Source organism: Orycteropus afer, unplaced genomic scaffold (genome assembly GCF_000298275.1).
Source record: "Orycteropus afer afer isolate SDZICR_OR568_19922 unplaced genomic scaffold, OryAfe1.0 scaffold00665, whole genome shotgun sequence".
Taxonomy (NCBI): Eukaryota; Metazoa; Chordata; class Mammalia; order Tubulidentata; family Orycteropodidae; genus Orycteropus; species Orycteropus afer.
The window spans coordinates 19163-28743 of NW_006922252.1; positions in this window are offsets into that span (position 1 = coordinate 19163).

Genomic DNA, 9581 nt, shown 5'->3' on the forward strand with positions numbered 1-9581 from the left:
AAAGAAGTAATAAAAAAATAATAAACAGTACATTTGAATGTGTCAAGCTCATAGGTGTTAACAGGCCAGAATGAATCAGGTCAATCATCTAAAGGTCCCAGGGTATTAAAGGGATGCATTTTATTGACTATTTGATTCCAGCAATAAGTTTAAGAGCTTAGGTTGGAAATTCATACAGCATCTGGCTATTTCTAGTACCTCCCTAACCTCCTGGCTCACGTACACACCATTTGTTAAAAAAAATAAAAATAAAAAAAAAAAATCAGATCCCCTCGTTTCTGACCCTATGTTTATTCAGTGTAGAATTCAGGCACTTCTATGGACAATTATTCATTTTGAGAAGCTCTAGGGAGAAAGCAAGAGGGGGAGCATGATGGAAATTGTATCCAATTATTTTTCTATTGTGTTTTCAGAAAGGAAAATATGCTATTGTATTTATCTGGAATCATTGAGGAAAATGTGTATGCATCTGCATTCTGTAGCATAATGGAACTTAGTATATTCACAGGGATCCACTTTTTATTACCTTACACCAAGTTGCAAATTTTACACAGGGAAATCTTAACTTAAATTTTTTGTGTACAAAAATAAAGGTGAGGTTAATGCTACAAATTAAGAAGTATTTTGTTTACTTTATTCTTATAAATAAAGTCAAATTCTATTTTTAAAACAACTTATAGTCCTGCTTTTCCTGTTGTTGCAGAGCTGATTATGACTCATAGTGACCCCATGTATGTAAGAGTAGATCTGTGCTCCATAGTTTTCAAAGGCTTTTTTTTTTTAAATAAATCACCAGGCTGTTCTTCCAAGTTGTTTCTGGGTGGACTTGAACCTCCAATATCTCAATTAGCAGCTGAGCATTTTAACCATTTATACCACTCAGGGTCATAGACCTGCAAACCTAAAAAAAAACAGACTCATTACCTTTGAGGTGGGAGCTCAGGTAGCGTAGTGCCTAAGGCATTTGATTGCTAACCAGAAGGCTGGTGGTTCAAGCCCATCAGACACTCCTCAGAAGGAAGGTTGGGCAACCTACTTCTGTAGTGATACTGCCTCGGAAACCCAAGAAGAGGTCACTGTGAGTTGGGTCCGACTCAACAGCACATAACAACAACAACCTTCGAGTCAATTCGGATTCCTAGTGTTCCTATAAGATAGGGTGAAACTGCTCCCACAGAATTTCAAAGGTAATAACTCTTGATGGAAGTAGATGGCACATGTTTCTCCCACCAAGCAGTTGGTGGGTTTGAACCCCTAACCTTTCAGTTGACAACAGGCATTTACTAAACACATAACCACTATGCCACCAGGGCTACCTATAAACATCTGTTGTTTCAGGTACCAAGTCAGTTCCAACTCATAATGATTCTATGTACAACAGAATGAAATACAACCCAGTCCTGCACCATCTCCACAATCATTGCCATGCTTGACCCCATTGTTGCAGCCACTGTGTCATTCTATCCCATTAAAGGTCTTCCCCTTTTTCATTGACTCTCCACTTTACCCAGTATATCTTTCTCTAGGGACTGATCCTTTCTGACAAAATGACCAAAGTAGGCATAATAATTAAGGTTGTGCATCAACTTGGCTAGGGCCTGGTTTTAAGTGGCTAGACAGCTGAATGTAGTTATTCCCCCTGATGACACTGGTAATCAACTCTGTGGTAGAACCTACTATGAGCAGCTGAGTAGCTGTCCTAGGGATGTGGTCCACTTCTAGTATATAAGAAGCTTTAAAAAAGATCTCTAGCTTTTTGGCACATCTGGATCCTGCATTTGGCTGAGTCTGCATCTCAGTGGTTTGCCATGTTGTCTGCCAATCTTGGGACTATTTCTGTATATGAACAGAACACGTACTTGTTGCTGTGTTGCTTGATATTTTGGGACTGTGACATTTTAATTCTCAACTTTGGATTTCTCAGGCTCAGCAGCTATCTGAGTTAAGAGATGCCTCCAGCTTTAATGAGCCAGGAATAAGAGCTAGAGCTGAAGCCCAAGGTCAAGAGGACTTCACCCATCCCCTAGAACTAGCACATCACATTTGGACTTCTAGCCTCCTAAACTGTAAGAGAATACATCCCTGTTTGCTGAAACCACTCATTTGTGGTATCTTCTGTTAGAGAAACACTAGAGAAACAAGAAGGTATGTGAGACAAAATCTGGGCATTCTCACCTCTAAGGAACATTTTGGCTGTATGTCTTCCAACATATGTTTCTTTCATTCTTCTAGCAGTTCATGATATCTTCAATATTCTGTGCCAGAAACAATTCAAAAGCATCAGTTCTTGCATGGTATTCCTTATTCACTGTCAGGGCTTACATGCATATGAAGCTATTGAAAATATCATGGCTTGAGTCAGTTGTATCTTAGTCTTCAAAGTGCACCTTTACTTTAAAAACTTTAAAGAGGTCCTTTGCAGAAGATTTGCCCAATGCAGTACATAATTTGATATCTTGACTGCTGCTTCTATATGCCTACAAGGAAGACCAATTGATATTACTGTTCAAATTTATGCACCAACCACCAAAGCCAAAGATAAGGAAATTAAATATTTTTACCAACTTCTGCAGTCTGATATTGACCCAACATGCAATAAAGATGTGTTGATTATTACTGGTAATTGGGATGCAAAAGTTGGAAACAAAAAAGAAACACCAGTAGTTAGAAAATATGGCTTTGGTGATAAAAATGACACCGGGGATCGTATGATAGAATTTTGTAAGACCAATGACTTATTCATTGTAAATACCTTTTTTCAACAACAAAGAGAGTGGCTATACACCTGGAATTTGCCAGATGGAATATACAGGAATCAGATCAACTACAATTGTGGAAAGAGGTGATGGAAAAACTCAATATCTTCAGCTGAAACAAGACCAAGAGCTGACTGTGGAACAGATCATCAACTGCTCATATGCAAGTTCAAGTTGAAGCTAAAGATAACTAAAACAGCTCCACAAGAGCAAACACATGACCTTGATTATAGCCCACCTGAATTTAAAAACAATCTAAAAAATAGATTTGATGCATTGAACGCCAGTGACAAAAATCTGATGTGTTATGGGATGACATCAAGAATATCACACAGGAAGAAAGCATAACAGTCATTAAAAACACAGGAAAGGAAGAAAAGACCAAAATGGAAGTTGGAAGAGACTCTGAAACTTTCTCTAGAATGGAGAGTAGCTAAAGAAAATGGTAGAAATGACAAGATAAAAGATCTGAATAAATTTCAAAAAACAGCTCGAGAAGATAAAGTCAGTTATTATAATGACATGTGCAAAGGCCTGAAGTTACAAGACCAAAAAGGAAGAACACACTCAACATTTCTCAAGCTGAAAGAATTGAAGAAAAAATTAAGCCTTGAGTTTCAATATTGAAAGACTCTGTGGACAAAATATTGAATGATGCAAGAAAAAGCAAAAGAATATAGAAAAAATACAGAGTCACTGAACCAAAAAGAATTGGTCAATGTTCATCTATCTCAGAAGGTGGCATAAAATCAAGGGTCAATGGTATTGAAGGAAGAAGTCAAAGCTTCCTTCAAGGAATTGGCAAAAAACAAGGCTTCAGGAATTAACAAAATACTTATTGAGATGTTTCAACAAATGGATGCATGTTGGAGGCACTTACTCATCCAGCCGAGAAATTTGGAAGGCAGTTGCCTGGCCAACTGACTGGAAGAGATCCATATTTGTACCCATTCCAAAGAAAAGTGATTCAGTCAAATGTGGGATTTATCACACAGTATTAATATTACATACAAGTAAAATTTTGCTGGAGATAATTAAAAAAATGGTTGTGGCAGTATATTGAAAGGGAACTTCCAGAAATAAATGCAAGGTAGATTCAGAAGAGGATGTAGAACAAAAGACATCATTGCTGATGTCAGATATATCTTGGCTGAAAGCAAAGAATATCAGAAAGATGTTTACTTGTGTTTTATTAACTATACAAAACACTTGATTGTATAGATCATAACAAATTATGGATAACATTGAGAAAAATCATAATTCCACAACACTTATTTTTGCTAGAGGAACTTGTACATAGACCAGGAAGCATTGGTGGTTGGGGCATAAATTTGAATAATAGTCATATTACTGGGTCTTCCTTGTAGGAGTATGGATATTATCCTATCACTGACAGTATTGTACTTCAGGACAAGATCTTGAAACATTCTTTGTGATGATGAATGCCATGCCATTCGTCTTCAAATTGTGATTCCTGACATAGTAGATCACATTGTTGTCTGATTCAAAGTGGCTGGAACCAGTCCATTTCAGCTTACTAATGCTGAGGATATCAATTTTTGTGCATTCCATTTCATTTTTGACAACTTCCAATTTTCCTAGATTCATACATCATATATTCCATGTTCTGATGATTAATAGATGTCTGCAGTTGTTTCTCCTGAATTTGAGTGATGCCACATCAGCAAATGCAGGTCTCGAAAGCTTTACCTTATTCATACAACTAAGGCTGGGTTTACTCAGATGATGCAGCTCTTTCCCAGTCCTATTTTGAGAACAATCTAACCTAACTGGACTATTCATAAAGTTGTGCTGTAATGTATCAGTGTTTCCTTGCTATTCATAAGGTTTTCCCTGGCCAATTCTTTGAGAAGTGGATGGCCTCTTCCTTTTTCCTAGTCTGTCTCAGTCTGTAAGCTGGGCTGATACCTGTGCACCATGAGCATCACACTGGCTTTGAAACACCAATGGCTTAGCCTCAAAACTCACATCAACACATCACCATGGTAGGAAAAACTGACAGAAACATTTGTCTCCCTGTTGGAAACCTCTTGTACCACCCTTACCTGGGCTCCTGTGGCTGACTCCCCTTCTGCATGGTTCCTGGCTTTAAATCCCCTTTCTCCTGCTCTCCTGCCCTGCTGCTTTGGGTGTACCTGAGTTCCCTCTCCTCACCTGGTTCCCTGTGGCTGACTGCTCCTCTGTCTGGGTTCCTGGCTTTTAACCCCTTTCTCCCGCTCTCCTGTCCTGCTGCTTTGGGCTTGCCTGGGTTCTCTCTCCTCACGTGGATCCCTGTGGCTGACTCAAATATAATGGTGCATTCAGGATATTTCAAAAACCAAAACCAAATACACTGCCATTGAATCAATTGTAACTCATAGTGATCCCTATTAAGTTTGCAAGGCTATAAATCTTTATGGAAGTGGCTTCCTCATCTTTCTTCCACAGAGCACCTAGAGAGTTTGAACCACTGACATTTTGGTTAATAGCCAAATGCCTTAAGCACTACATCACTAGTTCTCTGTAGGACATTCCCACTTAAACAGAAATTAAGGGAATTAAAAAAAAAAAAAAAAAATCAGCACAACCTTACAAGAAATGCTAAAAGGAGTTCTTCAGACAGAAAACCAAAAATAGAAGACAACAACCTAAGATTAAGCCACATGACAATACCATCCAATAAACCAACCCAGAAAATAATTTTGAAAACTAAAACAGGCTTACAAAATGGAAACTAAAGAACCAGCAGCCTCAATCTCTAAATGAAAAGAACTACACAGCAAGATGATGAAATAAGTGGGATAATTACAGAACTTCCAAATGGAGAGGAAATCAGGAATATATTAATATAGAACAGGCTTTTCCAAAACTTAGGAACATAAAAATTTACCATGGGGTAACTATACACACACACACACACACACAAAAAAAAAATAATAATAATAATAAGTCCTCTAAACAAATTTAGAAAGAAGAATATACCACAAAGATTTAGTAAAGAAAATCAACAACAATGAAGAAAAAGTAAGGAATACCTGATTAAAAAAAAAAAAAAAGAACTCAGAAAGGAAAAATATTCAGAACAAATAAACCATCAACAATACAATTAAAAAAAAAAAAAAAACAGAAAAATGACAGCAGTAAAATTACACTGAATGTAACTGGATTAAATGTACCACTCACAAGAAAGACAGTGGCAAGAGAGATAAGAAAATAAGACCCCCAATTTGCTGTCTATAAGAGACTCACTGTAGACACAATGATAAATATAAATTAAAAATAAAGGGATGAAATAAAATATATTAAACTAATGGCAACCAAGAAAGAGAAGGAGTGGCAATATAAATTTCTGATAAAATACTGTCAAGGTGAAAACCAGTATAAATTACAAGGAAGGATATTAGATGATGATTAAGGATCAATCCACTAAGAGGACAAACCATAATATATATGCACCCGATGAAAAAGCTTAAAAATACATAAAGCAAACATTAAGTGAATTGAAAGGAGAGATAGACAACTCTACAATAGTAATAGGAGATTTTAACATACAACTTTCAATGAAAGACAGAACAAGAAAAATAATCAATAAAGATAGAAAAGATGTCAGCAACACAATCGACCAATTTGACTTCATAAACATACACAGAACAATCCAACAACAACAACAACAACAATTCAATATGCATTCTTTTCCAGTGCATATGGATCATACTTTAGAACAGACCATATGTTACGTCACAAATCAAGCTTAAATAAATTTAAAAACATCAAATAATAAAAACCATCTTCTCAGATGACAGCCCTATAAAAATAGAAATCAATAATAAAAAAACCAGGGGAAATAGTCAATACATGGAAAGTTCCTGAGTAACACTGCTCAAGAACTACTGGGTAACAGGAGAAATAAAATGTGAAATTAAAAAAAAAAAAAAATACTAGAAAAAAATGAGAATGAAAACACAATATGTCAAAACTTAGCACACAGAGAATGCAGTACCACAGTTCAATTTATTGCAATAAATACATATGTCAGAAAGAAAAGAAACAAAATCAACACCTTAACCCAACAACTCCAGTAACAAGAAAAAGGACAGCAATATAAGCTTATAGTCTCCAGAAGAAAGGAAATAATAAAGATCAAAACATAAATAAATGAAGCAGAAACAGAAAAATAATAGAAAAAAATAAACAAAACTAGCAGCTGGTTCTTTGAAAAGATAAACAAAACCACTGGAAAATTTAACTAATGAGAAGAAAGAAAAGATGCAAATTAGAAGTAGATGCATTCACCTAAGGACAGCTAATCTTCGACAAAGGCCCAAAACTCATTGACTAGTGGAGGGGAGAGATAGCTTCTTTAACAAATAGTGCTGACAAAATTGGATATCCATTTGTAGAAAAATGAATCAAGACCCATATCTCACCCCATATACAAAAATGAACTCAAGTTGGATCACAGACTTAAATCTAAAACCCAAATCTATAAAGCTCATCAAAGGTAAAATAGGGGCTAATCAAGGGGCCCTAATTTATGACATAAATAAATTACCATGCACAACCAAAATTACACAAGCAATGGAAGAGAAATTAGATGACTGGACATTTTTAAAAGTTAAATTCTTATGTGCATCTAAAGACTTCTCCAAAAGGGTAGAAAGAGAAATTACAGATTGGGAAAAAAATATATATATTTGGCTATGATATATCTGACAAGGGATTTGTCTCCAAAATTTAGAGAAAACGTCAACACCTCAATGACAAAATGACAAACAACCCAACAGAAAATCGGGCAAAGGAAATGAACAGACACCTCATGAAAGAAGATATACAGGCAGCCAACAAACACATGAGGAAATGCTCACGATCATTAGCCATTAAACCAAAAAAGTTTAAAAAAAAACAAAAAACACTGCCATCTAGTTGATTCCAACTCATCAGCCCTTAGACAGATGCAAATCAAAACAACAATGAGATATCATCTCACCCCAGCAATAATAACAAAGTTCAACAAGACAAAAAATAATGAATGCTGGCAAGGTTCCAGAGAGATTGGAACTCTCATACACGGCTGGTGGGACTGCAAAACAGTATAGCCATTTTGGAAAACGGTATGATATTTCCTTAAAAAACTGAAAATAGAAACAGCACTTTCCCAGTAATTCCATTACTAGGAATATATCCTAAACAGATGAGAGATGGAACACAAAAAGACATATGCACACTCATGTTCATCGCAGCACAATTCACTGTAGCAAAGAAATGGAAACAACCTAAATGTCCATCAGGATGACTGGATAACCAAACAAACTATGATACATTCATACAATGGAATACTATGCAACATTAAAGAATAATGTAGAATACACAAATCATCTCACAACATGAATGAATTTAGAGGACATTATGCTGAGAAAAATAAGTCAATCACAGAAGGACAAATATTGTATGAATCCACTATTGTACAAAGTCAAGGAAATTTTATTCAGGGAAGGAAACTCCCAGAGGTGGGAGAAAAAATCTCAAGACATGTTGATTTGAGTGAGGGGAGGAATAGTATGGAAAGTCTGTGACCAGCATGATGACATTGGGGAAAGGAAAGACATTGAAATGTACACAAAAGTTATAGATAACAGAGAAAATACTATTATAGGCAGAAGCCTGCAGCATTACTAGCACCAAATACTATGGTATGGATTAATGTATAGAAAGGTAAGAAGAGCAGGTGGAGGTAGGTGAACAAGAATACACTCTAGACCAAGGCAAGATTTGGCTAAAGATAATCTTACATATGCATTTGTGCTACAAAATTAGGCACATACATTACAGAAGCAACAAAAGACAGGGTTGGAGTAACTTCTCAGGGCAAAAATTTTGTGAGATAGAATCACAAGGCTTGGGAGTTCGTGATCGTAGTGTCAGGGAACAATATGCTCAATTGATACACATGTTCATAAAAATTGTGTTCTACAACCTACTTTGGTGAGTAACAACTGGGGTCTTAAAAAGCTTTTGAGCCACCATCTGAGATGAAACTATTGGTCTTCTCTCATCTGGAGCAAAGAAGAGTGCAGAAAACCAAAGTCATCTGAAAACAATGAGTCCAAAGATAAGATGGACCACAAGGACCTCAGCCTCCATGACCTGAGACAAGAAGAACTAGGTGGTGCCCGGCTACCAATGCCAACTGCTCAGTAAAGGATCAAATATGGAGAACCTGGAGAGAATAGGAAGAAAAATGTGGAACAAAATTCAAAAACACAAAAATGACCAGAATTACTGATTGGAAAGAGACTGGTGAACCCCCAAGACTTTGGCCTTGGGTTACCCTTAGGACCTAGAAATGGATTCACTTCCATGGATTGTCTCTCAGCCCAATTGTAGAAAGACCTACTTACAGAATACCTAACCCAGGTCCACGCACCCACTTACTCTAGGGAGAGGCATCCATTGGTGTCTCAGTCATGAGACACCAGAGGAGTTGCAGTCACATACTGGGAAAGCTGGACAGACAGGAATACATAGATAAGAAGGGCAAAGGGAGGGCACAGTCACAGGGAGGAGAGCTTTTTATTATTGGTAACTGTAATGGGGGCCGTGAAATCAGATGTGCATGTACAGTTGAATGTAAAGCATGTTTGCTATGTAAATTTGCACCTAAAACACAATATAAATAAACAAACAAAAAGAAGCAAATTACATGAATAATAAAAGAAATAGGTGATGTTACAACAGAACCAACCAAAATAAGAAGGATAATAACAAAAAAACTATGAAGAAACGTATTCCAAAAAATCAGAACCTAGAAAATGGAAAAACAACTAG